Below are 16734 nucleotides of genomic sequence, written 5' to 3'. Positions count from 1 at the left end.
CACAAAAAGACATACAAAACAATTCAAAACACAAAACACGCTAAAAATAACACAAAATGACTATAAAAAACAACAAATTTTTCTGTCTTGGGTGCACAAATATTCCTGACTGGAGACCATAAAAAAGCAGGCTGCTGTTTACAGTACTTTCTGTGGCTTGTGACATTGACTTATGTTTTATGGCTCTATGTTTGCACTAGGAAAAAAATATTGGTTGAAGGAGTATTCCAAATGTTATTCAAGGCAAAGATAGGAAAACATAGCAGGATTTCCCAGCGATATAGCACAGCTGGTTTTGTTACATAGTCCAAGGCAGAGCAGGCCAGTGGTATAGCAGAGTTACCCAGCAATAAAGCAGAGATGGGTCAAAAAGTGCAGTATAGTAGTGGCTGGCCAGTGGTATAGCAGAGTTGACTCAGTGATGCAGTAGAGCTGATTTAGTCACACAGTCTGGAGTAACAAAGGATGATCAGTGGTTATTGCAGAGTTGAGACATGTAGCAGAGCTGATTTTGTCGCAGAATAGCAGAGCTGGCACAGTGATAAAGTATAGTTACCTTGCGATGTACCACTGATAAGTAGCGACATGTTTGACATAAAGTCCAAGAGTTAAATCAGTTTATAGCAGCAACAAGGATGCAAAGTACCTGAATACTCAAGCAGCATGCTTGCCACCTGACATTGCCTATAAAGCCTCAACACATGATATCACAGGAGCGCACTATGTCGACATGACTTCATTATGCACAGAAAAGCAGAGGGAGCTGGCCGAGGCAGGAGGAGGCATTGGATGCAAGAGAGGTGGGTAACAGTAAGCATCAAATGGAGTCATTTTCTTTTAGATCTTTGGGCACCACTTGTTCATCAGAGCCTGGACACAGAGGATACTCTAGTAACTTAAAGGGAATCTGTCACCAGGTTTTTGCTCCCTCATCTGAGAGCAGCATAATGTAGGAAAATAGACCCTAATTCCAGTGATATATCACTTAGTTTACTGGGTGCAGCAGTTTTTATACAATCAGAATCAGAGTTTTTAGATGTAGCATGTAGCAGAGCTCAGAAAGCTTCCCCCGCCCACACCACAGCTCTCTATGTACACTGTATATTGACAGTGAGCTGCTTATCCAGAGGAGGGGGCGTGGTCGGACTAGCAGTCACGTGAGCTGTAGTCAAGGCTGTGATAATGTTCTGGTGGTAAAACCTCCACTGTGTGGAAACCACAGCACACAGCCTAATAAGTGACACATCGCTGAATTCTATATTTCAGCCATTACATAACAAATATCTGCTAACAGATTCCGTTTAATGACAAAGTCTGCCCTCCATACTCTTCTTATTATCTTAGTGTCAATTCCTTTCATTAATGTTTGCAAATAATGTAGTTCCTGTGGAAATGTGACACAAGCACCCTATACCCAAATGATGGAATCTATCAGGGTAGTAACTAGAGATGAGCTGATCAGACAAAATCGAATTAGGCCTGTTGTCTCACATGTTATTCTCTGTGAATTTAATGTCCCCTATTATGCTCTGGGGACTTATTCTAGGCCGGGCATGTGCAGTGACTGGCGACCAGGAGCCCCATCCCAGAGTGAACACTCTATGCAACGTGATGGAGGAGCAAAGGACTGGACAGCAGGCAGGGAGCACAGGGGTTACCGGAGAGGTGAGCAGTGAGGTACGTTATTTTTCTCTTATTAACCTTTTGTTGACTTTCTATTGATTACCAAGATGGTGGATTTGCTGAATTGGGAAGGAGCGAATTACAAAAAAAATTCTCAAAAATGCAAAATTTTGGAAAATTTGAGTAGATTCAATTCCACTGGAACAATTTCACCTATTTCTATTAGTAATCCCTTTTTGTAGGTGCCTAGTCGCAATATGCCTTTATGGTAAACTGGCCCTTTTAGTGCTAGCAATAGTCTTATACACCGTACTATGTGGTACCGGTATTGTGCTATAGGCCACCCACTGATAACTCACGCGTAGGTGATTCAGCCACCCATACGATACAACTATGTGATTATTAATTACTCTTGATATATACATATTTTCACGGCACACAAATCAAAACAAACGAGCGAGCTTATCGAAACTTATTTCCTTGACAGGTAATGTGATTCACTAAAAATCAGACAGGGAAAACGCACTTGTAAAGCCAAACATTTGATGCCAAAATGTTGCTCCATAGAAGCTGGCAGAGAACCAGCTACCGGGGCAGCTGCCAAGAATGGATTGTTCTGTGCAGTGACTTTTATCCTGTAATTCAGCTGAAACTGCTTCTGAAACTGTTTTTTCTGGACTGGCCTTCTCCACATGAAACAGATCTGACCGTGATGAAGCAAAGTGAACATTTTAGATCATCTCATACAGATAAGTCTTGCCGGGGTCGATTTCATGCTTCACAATATTAATCCTCACACTGACAAAATACACTGAGAATATGATTTGAACATTTTTTTTATCCTCAGACAGAAAATATGAAGGTGACTTCATTCATTTGTTGATTGCACTGTTTGGCTTTAGTCAGAGGATGTAAAGAACTTGAATGTGTTCCAGTAATTATATAAAATGTCAATCCAAAGACCCGGGCAAAAGTAAACTGGAAGTTTATGGCATATTGTCATGAAATTCCTATTTAACCCTTTAGTTATTCTGAAAGCATTTATATCATTGGAAACTTTGCTTAAAAGGGAGGTTCGAAACTAAATGTTATTTTTCTCCTAAATCTCTATCTATTTAATGTAATATTCTACACTTTTTTCTAATATATTTTAATTAAAAATTCTCTATCCTTCCCTAACTAATCTATTTAACTGCTTTATTTTTTCCCCCTACTTCCTATTTGATGACGCTTCGTTTGAGAATCCCATGCTGGGATACTCAAGCAAGTCGTCATCAGGATACACTGTCACAGCCTTTTCCCCCTCCCTGAAACGAAGCATCATCGGTGACCTCCATTTCAAGGGCTGGGCTAGTCTCTGCTCTACTGAGCATGTGCCGTTGTCAATTCTGATGGATGCTCTTATCGCTGTGCACAGTTCTTCTCAGTGCACAGTGACAATGCGCTCTCTCGCAGGTTCTGATCAGAAGTGACAAGCTGGTAACAGAGCGCACTGTCATTACACATTGTAAGGAGAGAAAGAGCGAACAGAGACCAGCGCTGCCCCTTAAAGAGACTACACTTGCGGAGGCTGCTTATGCCATAGAAGTATGGAATGGTAATCCCCCTCTAATTCTGTATTTGTTGTTATTATTAATAATAATAACTATTATTTTATTAAATGCCATGCACTAAACATATGAGGACGGGTAGACATGACTATGATATTTGTTTAGCTGTGCCCCCCTAATATCTAGTTTTGATTGTCTCTACATGTAAAACATTCTCTACATGTTTTGCATTATAATGATTACATGTCAGTTGGCAATACTTTTGTTGCTATTGCATATAGTGATATGGAAGGTTTTATCAGGATCAGTCTTTGAGATTGTTATAATATAAGCAGGTGGTTATGTGATTTAATACAAATTTGTAAGTGGGTACTTGTGTCAGTGTTTTTTTATAATTCTGCTTCATGGACCTTTGAGAAAGAAGGGTCTGTAATTCTAATTAATCCTTATTCCACATGGATCATAAAATGTGCCATTTACACATTTTCCACCCTGCTCCATTAGATTTTAGACAATTTTGTTTTCAGCATATTCCTGAGCCTACTCAAAATGCACATTAATCTTCTGTTAGATTTCTGTATAAATGTGTCAGATCCAGTTCTCAGATAACAATTTTCAAATTCAACCACAGCTGCATATAATAACTTCTCAAAAGAAACCTACTTATTCATGGATGCAATCAGTTCCATAAACGTATCATTAAGGTGGAATATATCAACCTTAAATGCCTTTTTTTCCAAAACTACTACCTTAATTATTCCTGCCCTGTTTATCTGCCATATTGATAGACCCTTTAGGGCAGGGGTGGGTAACCTTTTTTTCTGCCAGGGGCCATTTTGGATATTTATAACATCATTCGCAGGCCCTACAAAATTATCATCTTGAAAATTATAATTTTATATTTTGTCAAACAATTAATTAACTTAACCCTAATGTGATGTCTGGAGCTGATTCTCTTTGAAAAGGCTCTGATGTTAAGTGGTATTGATAGTTTTCTAGGCTTGTGTAATTCTGGAGCACAGTCAATTCTTTGAGAACAATTTTGTAAAGACCTGCTTGCAGCAGTGAGTTGTTCCAAAGACAGATACCTATTACACTGCAGGTTTCTTCACGGTGGGAATTCATCACTACTCACATCATTTATAGAACTCAAGCAGTGGGAGATCTGAAGTATATACATCATATAGGAGATATTGAGACTGCTGTATATATCACATAGGATACACTGAGACTGCTGTATACAACACATAGGAGACACTGAGACTGCTGTGTATACAACACATAGGACAAACTGACACTGCTGTCTATACATCACTTAGGAGACGCAAAAACAGTTGTATATATATCACATAGGAGACACAGAGACTGCTGTATATATATCACATAGGAGGCACTGAGACTGCTGTACTGTAAATACATCACATAGGAGACACCAAGAGTGCAGTATACATCACACAGGAGACACTGAGACTGTTGTATATATATCATATAGCAGACATTGAGACTGCTGTATATACATCAGAAAGGAGACACTGGGACTGGAGCATATACATCACATGAGAGATAGTGGGGCTGGTGTATATACAGTACAGACCAAAAGTTTGGACACACCTTCTCATTTAAAGATTTCTCTGTATTTTCCTGACTATGAAAATTGTACATTCACACTGAATGCATCAAACTATGAATTAACACATGTGGAATTATATACTTAACAAAAAAGTGTGAAACAACTAAAAATATGTCTTATATTCTAGGTTCTTCAAAGTAGCCACCTTTTGCTTTGATGACTGCTCTGCACACTCTTGGCATTCTCTTGATGACCTTCAAGAGGTAGTCACCAGAAATAGCCTTCCAACAATCTTGAAGGAGTTCCCAGAGATGCTTAGCACTTGTTGGCCCTTTTGCCTTCACTCTGCGGTCCAGCTCACCCCAAACCATCTCGATTGAGTTCAGGTCTGGTGACTGTGGAGGCCAGGTCATCTGGCATAGCACCCCATCACTCTCCTTCTTGATCAAATAGCCTGTACACAGCCTGGAGGTGTGTTTGGGGTCATTGTCCTGTTGAAAAATAAATGATGGTGCAACTAAAAGCAAACTGGATGGAATAGCATGCCACTGCAAAATGCTGTGCTAGCCATGCTGGTTCAGTATGCCTTCAATTTTGAATAAATCCCCCACAGTGTCACCAGCAAAGCACCCCCACACCATCACACCTCCACCTCCATGCTTCACGGAGGGAACCAGGCATGTAGAGTCCATCCGTTCACCTTTTCTGCGTTGACAAAGACACGGTGGTTGGAACCAAAGATCTCAAATTTGGACTCATCACACCAAAGCACAGATTTCCACTGGTCTAATGTCCATTCCTTGTGTTCTTTAGCCCAAACAAGTCTCTTCTGCTTGTTGCCTGTCCGTAGCAGTGGTTTCCGAGTAGCTATTTTACCATGAAGGCCTGCTGCACAAAGTCTCCTCTTAACAGTTGTTGTAGAGATGTGTCTGCTGCTAGAACTCTGTGTGGCATTGACCTGGTCTCTAATCTGAGCTGCTGTTAACCTGCGATTTCTGAGGCTGGTGACTCGGATAAACTTATCCTCAGAAGCATAGGTGACTCTTGGTCTTCCTTTTCTGGGGCGGTCCTCATGTGAGCCAGTTTCTTTGTAGCGCTTGATGGTTTTTGCAACTGCACTTGGGGACACTTTCAAAGTTTTCCCAATTTTTCGCACTGACTGACCTTCATTTCTTAAAGTAATGATGGCCACTCGTTTTTCTTTACTTGGCTGCTTTTTTCTTGCCATAATGCAAATTCTAACAGTCTATTCAGTAGGACTATCGGCTGTGTATCCACCAGACTTCTGCACAACACAACTGATGGTCCCAACCCCATTTATAAGGCAAGAAATCCCACTTATTAAACCTGACAGGCCACACCTGTGAAGTGAAAACCATTTCCGTTGACTACCTCTTGAAGCTCATCAAGAGAATGCCAAGAGTGTGCAAAGCAGTCATCAAAGCAAAAGGTGGCTACTTTGAAGAACCTAGAATATAAGACATATTTTCAGTTGTTTCACACTTTTTTTGTTAAGTATATAATTCAACATGTGTTAATTCATAGTTTTGATGCCTTCAGTGTGAATGTACAATTTTCATAGTCATGAAAATACAGAAAAATCTTTAAATGAGAAGGTGTGTCCAAACTTTTGGTCTGTACTGTATATCACATAGGAAACACTGGAGCTGGAGCATATAAATCACATAGGAGACACTGGGGCTGGAGCATATATATCAAACAGGAGACACTGGGGCTTGAGCATATACATCTCATAGGAGACACTGGGGCTGAAGCATATATATCACATAGGAGACACTGGGGCTGGAGCATATACATCTCATAGGAGACACTGGGGCTGAAGCATATATATCACATAGGAGACACTGGGGCTGGAGCATATACATCACACAGGAGACACTGGGGCTGGAGCATATATATCACATGGCATACCCCGGGGCTGTAGGATATATAACACATAGGAGATACAGGGCTGGTGCATATACAGTACAGACCAAAAGTTTGGACACACCTTCTCATTTAAAGATTTTTCTGTATTTTCATGACTTTGAAAATTGTACATTCACACTGAAGGCATCAAAACTATGAATTAACACATGTGGAATTATATACTTAACAAAAAAGTGTGAAACAACTGAAAATATGTCTTATATTCTAGGTTCTTCAAAGTAGCCACCTTTTGCTTTGATGACTGCTTTGCACACTCTTGGCATTCTCTTGATGAGTTTCAAGAGGTAGTCACCGGAAATGGTTTTCACTTCACAGGTGTGGCCTGTCAGGTTTAGTAAGTGGGATTTCTTGCCTTATAAATGGGGTTGGGACCATCAGTTGTGTTGTGCAGAAGTCTGGTGGATACACAGCTGATAGTCCTACTGAATAGACTGTTAGAATTTGTATTATGGCAAGAAAAAAGCAGCTAAGTAAAGAAAAATGAGTGGTCATCATTACTTTAAGAAATGAAGGTCAGTCAGTGCGAAAAATTGGGAAAACTTTGAAAGTGTCCCCAAGTGCAGTAGCAAAAACCATCAAGCGCTACAAAGAAACTGGCTCACATGAGGACCACCCCAGGAAAGGAAGACCAAGAGTCACCTCTGCTTCTGAGGATAAGTTTATCCGAGTCACCAGCCTTAGAAATCGCAGGTTAACAGCAGCTCTGATTAGAGACCAGGTCAATGCCACACAGAGTTCTAGCAGCAGACACATCTCTACAACAACTGTTAAGAGGAGACTTTGTGCAGCAGGCCTTCATGGTAAAATAGCTGCTAGGAAACCACTGCTAAGGACAGGCAACAAGCAGAATAGACTTGTTTGGGCTAAAGAACACAAGGAATGGACATTAGACCAGTGGAAATCTGTGCTTTGGTGTGATGTGTCCAAATTTGAGATCTTTGGTTCCAACCACCGTGTCTTTGTCGACGCAGAAAAGGTGAACGGATGGACTCTACATGCCTGGTTCCCACCGTGAAGCATGGAGGTGGAGGTGTGATGGTGTGGGGGTGCTTTGCTGGTGACACTGTTGGGGATTTATTCAAAATTGAAGGCATACTGAACCAGCATGTCTACCACAGCATCTTGCAGCGGCATGCTATTCCATCCGGTTTGCGTTTAGTTCGACAACCATTTATTTTTCAACAGGACAATGACCCAAACACACCTCCAGGCTGTGTAAGGGGTATTTTACCAAGAAGGAGAGTGATGGGGTGCTACGCCAGATGACCTAGCCTCCACAGTCACCAGACCTGAACCCAATCGAGTTGGTTTGGTGTGAACTGGACCGCAGAGTGAAGGCAAAAGGGCCAACAAGTGCTAAGCATCTCTGGGAACTCCTTCAAGATTGTTGGAAGACCATTTCCGGTGACTACCTTTTGAAGGTCATCAAGAGAATGCCAAGAGTGTGCAAAGCAGTCATCAAAGCAAAAGGTGGCTACTTTGAAGAACCTAGAATATAAGACATATTTTCAGTTGTTTCACACTTTTTTGTTAAGTATATAATTCCACATGTGTTAATTCATAGTTTTGATGCATTCAGTGTGAATGTACAATTTTCATAGTCATGAAAATACAGAAAAATCTTTAAATGAGAAGGTGTGTCCAAACTTTTGGTCTGTACTGTATATCACATGGAATACACTGGAGCTGTAGCATATATATCACACAGGAGACACTGGGTCTGGAGCATATATATCACATGGGATACACCGGGGCTGTAGGATATATATCACATAGGAGACACGGGGGCTGGAGCATATATATCACATGGGATACACTGGGGCTGTAGCATATACATCACAGGACACATTGGGGCTGGAGCATATACATTACATAGGAAACACTAGAGCTGGAGCATATACATCACAAGAGAGACATTGGGGCTGGAGCATAAAATTCACATAGAAGGCACTGGGGCTGGAGCATATACATCACATAAGAGACACTGGGACTTTTGTCTTCATCAGAGAGCACTAACTCCATACAAAAATAACATCCTGATGCAGGCACTGGCCAGTATGAGAACGTAATCCTTCATTGCATGCTCATAGTGTAAGGAGGAATTAAAGAGCTGGTCACTGTCAAAACGGTTCCACGGGTCTTAGCATTGCAGACCCTGGTAATCTGCCCATGGGCCAAATGGAAGACATCGTAGGCCATAAATGACCCATGGGTCGGAGGTTTCTCACCCCTGCTTTAAAGAGAAGCTACCACCTTTACTGACTTCTTTGATTTAGTAAATAGCTGTATTCATAAAATTAAAATAATAGATCATTTTCTTTGGATACTATGATTTGCTGCTCCTCAGTAATTCCTCCAAGATATAAATGTAGAAATTGACAACTTGGAGATAACTTTCCCTTTGTCAATAAGGTAAGTCCCTACCCAGTTTGACAATGGTTGGAAAGTGCGAGGATGTGTAGGACCACATCCCAACTGGTAACACCCAAAACTCTTATTGTAATGGAGAGTACACATGCATGTTGTTGACTAGCTGGTAAATCTAAGGTTAAAAATTACATTATCACATTTCTATCTGGTCCTGCTCCAGCTATGTCTGGCTATGTGGCCAGGCACAGCTGTATTCACTCTGAGGGCAGCACTGGTGATGGAGATGTCATGGACAGTATATTTGAGTGGTGCAGACGCTGTCCAGCTATGTATTGGTATTGGTATGGTTCTAATCTATGGTGCCACTAAGTCAGGCTATTGTGACATGCAGAAGTAGTGCTGTTGCTGCAAAAGCATCCAGCAACTAGAGGTGTTAACACAGTCACAAGAGACAGGGAGTGGTTAGTAGAGCCCCAGGGGGATTGTGGGGAACTTGTTTACTATTCTGGCAGCAACCGAAGGGATGAGTGGTGTGTGTGATCTGTCTCTGACAGAAGTTCAGGCAAGTGAACCATTCCAGGAAAGAGTGAAGCTGGGCAAAGGTCAGAACCCTCTTGTTGTGCTACTTGAGAAAGTTTATCATCGGGCAGGAAGATAAGGACTGGAAAGAATTGTGTTACAGGGATCATCTCTCTCAGCTAAGCCTCCCCCCTCCTCCATCTCACCGTGCTATGAGGAATGATTTATACTACGGTGTCTTTGTGAAGAAACTGTACTGTGTATGAAGCCTGTTGCTTTAAAAGACTTGAGTGTTCTGGAAGTACTGCTATATTAAATTCTACTGTTCACCTGTTCATGAGGACTCTGTCAAGTGTGTCTGTGCCTGAGAGAGCTGCAGTATATGGTCGCCCTAAGTAACGGTTCCCCCAGGATTCCAAAGAATTCATGAAACAGTCTCGCCCCTATCTAAACCTAACGGCGTGCACGTAACATTGGTGGAAACATAAGGGGAATTCTGCGCGGGAATTAGCGTGTAGAGGGAGAAGAGGAAAAGTGACTGGAAAACACAGCAGCACAGCACCTCAGCTCAACTCTACTACACCAGTTAAATGGGACCAGCCCTAAAGAAAAGTCACTAGCAGCAATGAATGTGGAAATACAAATGGACAGAATTAGTGAGCTGCTTCTTAAGTTAACCTATGAAGAGCTGAGAGCAGTAGCAGAACATACAGTGGATGCGGAAAGTATTCAGACCCCTTTAAATTTTTCACTCTTTGTTTCATTGCAGCTATTTGGTAAATTCTAAAAAGTTCATTTTTTTCTCATTAAAGTACACTCTGCACACCATCTTGACTGAGAAAAACAGAAATGAAGAAATTTTTGCAAATTTATTGAAAAAGAAAAACTGAAATATCACATGGTCATAAGTATCCAGACCCTTTGCTCAGACACTCATGTTTAAGTCACATGCTGTCCATTTCCTTGTGATCCTCCTTGAGATGGTTCTACTTCTTCATTGGAGTCCAGCTGTGTTTCATTAAACTGATAGGACTTGATTTAGAAAGGCACACACCTGTCTATATAAGACCTCACAGCTCACAGTGCATGTCAGACCAAATGAGAATCATGAGCTCAAAAGAACTGCCCAAGGAGCTCAGAGACAGAATTGTGGCAAGGCACAGAACTGGCTCTGGCCAAGGTTATAAAAGAATTTCTGCATTACTCAAGGTTCCTAAGAGCACAGTGGCCTCCATAATCCTTAAATGAAAGAAGTTTGGGACAACCAGAAGTCTTCCTAGACCTGGCCGTCCAGCCAAACTAGCAATCGTGGGAGAGGAGACTTGGTGAGAAAGGTAAAGAAGATGCCCAAGATCACTGTGGCTGAGCTCCAGAGATGCAGTAGGGGATGGGAGAAAGTTCCACAAAGTCAACTATCACTGCAGCCCTCCACCAGTCGGGCCTTTATGACAGAGTGGCCCAACGGAAGCCTCTCCTCAGTGCAAGACATATGAATGCCCGCATAGAGTTTGCTCAAAAACATAAGGAGGACTCCCAGACTATGAGAAAAAAAGATTCTCTGGTCTGATGAGACAAAGATAGTACTTTTTGGTGATAATTCTAAGCGGTATGTGTGGAGAAAACCAGGTACTGCTCATCACCTGCCCAATACAATCCCAACAGTGAAACATGGTGGTGGCAGCATCATGCTATGGGGATGTTTTTTAGCTGCGGAGACAGGACGAATGGTTGCAATTGAAGGAAACATGAATGCGGCTGTAAAGATCTGAGGTTGTGGGTTGTAAGTAATCACCTAGGCAGGTTAACGATGCAACAATATTTTATTGATCACAGCCATGGTAATAAAGCAATTCCAGGTAAATTCCCAAATTCCCAATATGGGTTCAGTAGTTCCACTGGCTTTGTATAAGGCCATAGTCACTGTCTCCCAACTTTTGGTTGGCCCACAGATTTCGTATCTCCAGCCAGTATAGTCTGTAGCCACAGTCCATGTTCCTCTAGATGGCAGATAAAATGATGAAGCACAGGTATCCAGTAGCAGAAGTCCTTTTAAGAAAGTTTAAATCCAAACGACATAATCCATAATGGTAACATGTTTATCAATCCATCCTTCCAAGTCCATTGTCTCCATCCTCTTCCTTCAATCCTTCCACCAACTCTCTAAAACATGTCCCTCCTTTCTTCCACTGGGATCAGTCCCCTCCTAGGTCAAAAGTGATCACCCTCCCCCTTAAACATTTTCTGTTAGCTAAAAACAATGAAGAATATTCTAGAAGCCTTCATCTGAGACTGCATGTAAGACCCCATGTGGTGACGGTTCCACTGTGTCTCAATCTACACTCACCTAATGAGATTATTGGCTGTTGAAACAATGGACTCCTGAGATAAAGATGAGATTAGTGGAATGCTGGACATTTTACAAGTGAATCTTACATACTGACAACTAAGCAGAACTATATAAAACATAACAAGTAAATCACTAATAAAACACAATAATAATATTGACAAAATGGTGGTCCATTGCTGGAAAAGTATCATAGTCTTTAGTAAATGGGCAGCTCCTCACAGCGGCCAAGTACAGAGATATTCTGGATGAAAACCTCTTCCAGAGTCCTTTGGACCTCAGACTTGGCCGAAGGTTCACCTTCCAACAAGACAATGACCCTAAGCACACAGCTAAAATAACAGTGGCTTCAGAACAACTCTGTGACCATTCTTGACTGGCCCAGCCAGAGCCCTGACCTAAACCCAATTAAGCATCTCTGGAGAGACCTGAAAATGGCTGTCCACCAACGTTCATCATCCAACCTGACGGAACTGGAGAGGATCTGCAAGGAAGAATGGCAGAGGATCCCCAAATGCAGGTATGAAAAACTTGTTGCATCATTCCCAAGAAGTCTCATGGCTGTACTTGCTCAAAAGGGTGCTTCTACTCAATACTGAGCAAAGGGTCTGAATACTTATGACCATGTGATATTTCAGTTTTTCTTTTTTAATAAATTTGCAAAAATTTCTACATTTCTGTTTTTTTTCAGTCAACATGTGGTACAGAGTGTACTTTAATGAGAAAAAAAAGAACTTTTTAGAATTTACCAAATGGCTGCAATGAAACAAAGAGTGAAAAATTTAATGGGGTCTGAATACTTTCCGTACCCACTGTATAAAGATGTCAGAAGAACAGATCTCTAAAGCACCCAGCCGCCATTAATACACAAATGGATGAGCTGGGGGAGAAAGAATCTGAAGACGTCATGGGGATGTTCCTCCAGGAGCTAACACAGTTTCTAACTGGGTTGAAGTTGGAAGATGGAGGGGCGGTGCCAATTATCAAGAGTAGGAATCTGCTTCCACAGACAGAACTACAGGATTTGAAAAAACAATTCAAAGCCTTAACAACAGCCCTGCAGAAATCTACCAAACCCTCTGCATGTGTGACAGACTCTCACAGAACCTTTAACCTGCTCGGGTTGAATAAATCAGGAAGAGAGTCCTCTCCAACACCACAAATCACCATAAGGAAAAAGTTCAAGATCCTGGGACAGATTGGAGAGTGTGAGCAGAAAGAGAAACTGTCTTATATGAACTTGTTGCACCAGATCGATGCAGGATTCCAGAAAGGCTACCAGCTAGATGAGATCATTGAGGGGGTGGTGAAAGCGATCAGCCCAGAACTGAACCTACGCAATATGCTAGAGATGAAAAGTCAATTGACCCTACCACAGCTGAAGATGATTTTAAAAGGGCACTATAAAAAAGAGAGTACTTCATAATTGTTCCACCAACTCATTAACATATCACATAACAATAATGAATCACCCCAAAGTTTCTTGTTCAGAGTGATTGAACTTAAGGATAGACTGTTGTTCGCATCCAGAGATGTATGGGCGGAGGAGAAGTTTGATGCTGGGTTAGTCCAGAAGAAGTTCTTGAGATCGTTGGGAGCGGGCTTAATCAGCAAAGATATTAAGTTACAGCTGAAACAGTACCTAGATGATCCTGGCTTTCTGGATGAAGTCCTAATTGAAAAAATTAATGAGGCAGCTAGTTTGGAGTCAGAGAGTGAAAAGAAGTTAAAGAAGGGCACTGCTCCTAAACTACCAAAATGAGTCTGCTGAAGTTGGAGATCCCCGGTGGCCAGTCATCATGAAGACCCTCTAGTACCAGCACCAAGAGTGAACCTTAAACCACCAGCAAAAGGGAAGACAGCCAGCGCTGACTGGGAGGAAGTAATAGCAGAATTGCGAGCTGAGTTGATGGAGGTGAAAAATTTGATTTGTTCCAGGCCAGAATTTGTATCTCTCAGACCCAGGAGTGGGTTCCAAAACAGAAGATACCCGGCTTGTGAGGCATGCCGTTCATCAAATCAGAGTGCGGTATGTGTCCACTGTTTAAGATGTGGTGAGGAAGGACATTATGCCAAGGAATGCCAATGGTCATGGTCATTTGAGTTAAAAGGTTGCCAGTGCGAGGAGGCCCCAGAGCAAATTCAAATCCCACCAACCGCCAGAATGGCGCATGAGGTAAAACGGCTGCATCAGCACTATCCCAAAGTGTGTTCTCATCTACAACAGCTGCAAGAGAGACCGGGGTATCAGTTACTTAATGCCCAGTGTAGAGTTCAAATGTTGTACTGCTGGGAGGAGGATTCCTCGGTCAGTAAAGATAGCCTCATCAGCCTAATCTGTGAAAGGTGCTTTATACAGTGCCAGCTAGATGGACTCCTGGTAAAAGCACTGTAGGACACAGGAACCCAAGCGAGCCCTTTAAATGAACAATGGAAAAGGCGCTACCTGCCACATACAGTTGTGCTCAAAAGTTTACATACCCCGGCAGAATTTTTGCTTTCTTGGCTTTGTTTCAGAGAATATGAATGATAACAAAAAAACTTTTTCTCCACTCATGCTTATTGGTTTGGTGAAGCCATTTATTGCCAAACTACTGTGTTTTCTCTTTTTAAATCTTATTGACAACCAAAAACATCCAAATGACCCTGATCAAAAGTTCACATTCCCCAGTTCTTAATACCGTGTATTGCCCCCTCTAACATCAATGACAGCTTGAAGTATTTTGTGGTAGTTGTGGATGAGGTTCTTTATTTTCTCAGATGGTAAAGCTGCCCATTCTTCTTGGCAAAAAGCCTCAAGTTCCTGTAAATTCCTGGGCCGTCTAGCATGAACTGCAGGCTTGAGATCTCTCCAGAGTGGCTCAATGATACTGAGGTCAGGAGACTGAGATGGCCCCTCCAGGACCTTCACTTTGTCATGCTGTAGCCAATGACAGGTCGACTTGGCCTTGTGTTTTGGATCCTTGTCATGTTGGAACGTCCAAGTACGTCCCATGTGCAGCTCCCGGGCTGATGATTGCAAATTTGCCTCCAGTATTTGCTGATAACATGCTACATTCATCTTTCCTTCAACTTTTACCAAGTTTCCTGTGCCTATGTAGCTCACACATCCCCAAAACATCAGCAATCCACCTCCGTGCTTTACAGTAGGAATGGTGTTCCTTTCATCATAGGCCTTGTTGACCTCTCTCTAAATGTAACGTTTATGGTTGTGGACAAAAAGTTCAATTTTGGTCTCATCACTACAAATTACCTTGTTCCAGAAGTTTTGAGGCTTGTCTCTGTGCTGTTTGGTTTTATTGTAGGCGAGATACTTTGTGGCATTTGTGCAGTAATGGCTTTCTTCTGGTGACTCGACCATGCAGGCCATTTTTCTTCAAGTGCCTCCTTATTGTGCATCTTGAAACAGGCACACCGCTAGTTTTCAGAGAGTCCTGAATTTCAGCTGATGTTATTTGTATTTTTTTCTTTGCATCCCGAACAATTTTCCAGGCAGTTGTTGCCCAGACTTTTGTTGGTCTACCTGACCGTGGTTTGGTTTTTACAGAGCCCCAGATTTTCCATTTGTTAATCACAGTTTGAACACTGCTGACTGGCATTATCAATTCCTTGGATATCTTTTTGTATCCCTTTCCTGTGTTAAACAGTTCAATTACCTTTTCTCATGGATCCGTTGACAATTCTTTTGCTTTCCCTATGACTCACAATAAAGAAGCATCAGTGGCTGGATGAAAGATGCAAGAGTCTGTCTGGATCCCAGAAACTCTCTCAGCTTTTATGCACACACACTGATTACAAGCAAACAGGTCACAGGTGAGGATATTACCTTTAGTAGCCATTCAAACCCATTTGCGTCAAATTCTGAGCATGTTATCAGGCCAAAATCACCAGGTTATGTGAACTTTTGATCAGGGTCATTTGGATGTTTTTGGTTGTTATTAAGATTTAGAAAGAGAAAACACAGTAGTTTGACAATAAATGGCTTCACCCAACCAATAACCATGAGTGGAGAAAACATTTTTTTTGTTATCATTCATATTCTCTGAAACATGGCCAAGAAAGCAAAAATTCTGCCGGGGTATGTAAACTTTTGAGCACAACTGTACCTGCCTTCAGTCACTAAAAGAACTCATAGGACCAGTGGAACTCCACGGCAGAGTCGGCAACAAGACCGAAATTCCTTTCATAGGCTGGGTGGAAGTGACTTTCCAACTCAGGGCCACGAAGAACAGCAAAACCATTGAGCTTTTGGTACCTTTTCTTGTGACCAGTGATCAGAACGTTGCAGAGGATCCTATCCTGGGTTATAATGTACTCAGTGTGGTCATCATGAAACACAAGTCAGGGATGCTAGTGGTGGATGCAATCGCCACATCGCTTGCCATACCCAACGCCGTGGCGGAAAACGTGATTCATAAAGAAGGCACAGAATATAATGGACCTGAAAGAAGTAAAGGTTGGCCTGCGCCCAACCATCATCCCTGCAAACCAAATGGTGGGGGTGACGTGTGGAGTCCGGGTGGAACCAGAAGAAAAGTCCAAAAGAAAATGTTCGTACCAAAAGGCTCCCCAGAACTTCCGGAAGACCTAGTTCAAGGCGAGACTGTGCTTACAATTCCTACTGGTGGTTTTGCCCGAGTGACAGTACAGGTGATGAATACCACAAAACACGAAATTAGACTGGATCCAAAGACTGTGTTAGGTCACATTGAAACCGTTAAAGCGGTATATCCAGCCAGTGTGAGACAAGCCCAGGGGTCTACAGTGAATTCAGTCTCCCCACCAAGGAACAGGAGTTGCTCAGGGGA

Source organism: Phyllobates terribilis, unplaced genomic scaffold, assembly GCF_046119375.1.
Source record: "Phyllobates terribilis strain yellow unplaced genomic scaffold, ASM4611937v1 Scaffold_9__5_contigs__length_417890890, whole genome shotgun sequence".
Classification (NCBI taxonomy): Eukaryota; Metazoa; Chordata; class Amphibia; order Anura; family Dendrobatidae; genus Phyllobates; species Phyllobates terribilis.
This window is presented reverse-complemented; position numbering follows the sequence as displayed.